Genomic DNA, 1983 nt, shown 5'->3' with positions numbered 1-1983 from the left:
CATTTGTAGTCTTCTGATAATTAAAATTTTAAGTTTCTCTTACAATGTCTCGGTATCATCATGTTTGTTTAACATGGAGTGTCTATCATGTGCCAGTTTGTCACCCAAGGCATCAGAAATGCTCCTGGAGGAGTGAGGAAGCTGTGCCAGAACATTGTGAATTTGGCCTCTGCAACGGCGATGTAGGCTCAAAATTTGCACTGTTCTGGCACTTCTCTCCTACCCACTCAGCATCATTTCTGATGAATTTATAATGAAGTTGAGCACACTAATTGTGAGAAATAGTAGTTTATAAGATAAAAACAGCTTTAATCATGTGTAAAAATATAGTGTTTATCATCTAATGCATCAGAATTGCTTGACTAGGGAAGCTATGCCACAATAGTGCGAATTTAAGCTCTGCAGCGGCGGCGGCGATGCAAACTCAAAATTTGCACTGTTCTGGCACTGCTTTCCTAGCCACTCAAGATTATTTCTGATGCATTTATAATGAAGTTGAGTACACTATTTGTGAGAAACAATAGTTTATAAGATAAAAATAGCTTTAATTATGTGTAAAATTACATTGTTTGTCATTCAATGCATCAGAAAAACTCCTGGAGGACTGGGGAAGCTTTGCCAGAACAGTGCAAATTTAGACTCTGCAGTGGCGGTGCAGGCTCAAAATTCACACTGTTCTGGCACTGCTCCCCTAGCCACTCAGGATCATTTCTGATGCATTTATAATGAAGTTGAGTACATTAATTATAAAAATAGTAATTTACAAAATAAAAATACCTTTAATCAGGTGTAAAAATACATTATTTTTCATGCAATGCATTAGAATTGCTTTTGGAGGGCTGGGGAAGCTATGCCAAAATAGTGTAAATTTGGGCTCTACTGCAGCCGAGCAGGCTCAAAATTCGCACTGTTCTGGCGGCACTGCTCTCCCAGCCACTCAGAATCATTTCTGATGCATTTATATTTAAGTTGAGTACATTGATTATGAGAAACAGTAATTTACAAGATAAAAATACCTCTAATCATGTGTAAAAATACATTATTTGTCATCCAATGCATCAGAATTGCTCCTGAAGGGCTGGGCAAGCTGTGCCAAAACAGTGCGAGTTTGGGCTCTACAGCAGCGGTGCAGGCTCAAACATTCACAGTGTTCTAGCACTGGTCTCCCAGGCTCCCAGGGTCATTTCTGATGCATTCACAAAAACATTGATGGTACAAACTAGAAAAAACAATGATATACTTAATGAAAATAAGTTTGCAAAAATTGTATTGTATTCATAATAAGAAGTGATACATCATCTTTACAAAAGCTTTCTTACAATATTGAGCTTCCTTCTCTTGTTATTAGGCAGAGTGTGCTCAAGGAGTGATTGGGCTATTTCTTGAGGATCCTCTATCCATATGCTTTTGGCTATACCTATACGAGCATGAAGCTTACCCCTAAATCCAGAACCAAAAACATCGAAGGCAAGGGATTTTTTAGTCAGAACTATACATTTGGTGCTCTGTGCCATAGAGGCTACACAGAGCACCTTAGAGAGGGCTTTCAAAAAGAAGAGAGTGAAGGTAGATTGAGGGGTGTAGTCCTTGTGGATAATGGCAATGCCATCCCATAGGAAGTCGACCAAGAAAGTGTGCCAACGCAGCATCATGTCCATGGACCTTGGCCTGGTCTCTGCTGTCGTCGCCTTTCTCAGTAAATGCGTAAATTTCAACCACCCTCTGCAATCAAAGGAAAAATCAAAATATTTTCCTATACATAATTACAAATGTTTCTAGGTTGTAAAAGGTCGATTATTACCTCTTGCTCAATGTCTTCTTTTGCCAAAGTGCTGGTGGGGACAGAGAGGTCAATCGAGAACTTAGCCTCATCCTTTTTTGGTGCTTTGGTCTCCTCCATCACTTCAATAGCAAGGGTATTTTTTTCAGCCTCTAGCTTGTCTTGTAAGGTTGTGAATTCCTCCTCTGGAACTAGGGCTTGCT

Source organism: Cibotium barometz, chromosome 3, assembly GCF_041138505.1.
Source record: "Cibotium barometz isolate CiBa-2024 chromosome 3, ASM4113850v1, whole genome shotgun sequence".
Taxonomy (NCBI): Eukaryota; Viridiplantae; Streptophyta; class Polypodiopsida; order Cyatheales; family Cibotiaceae; genus Cibotium; species Cibotium barometz.
This window is presented reverse-complemented; position numbering follows the sequence as displayed.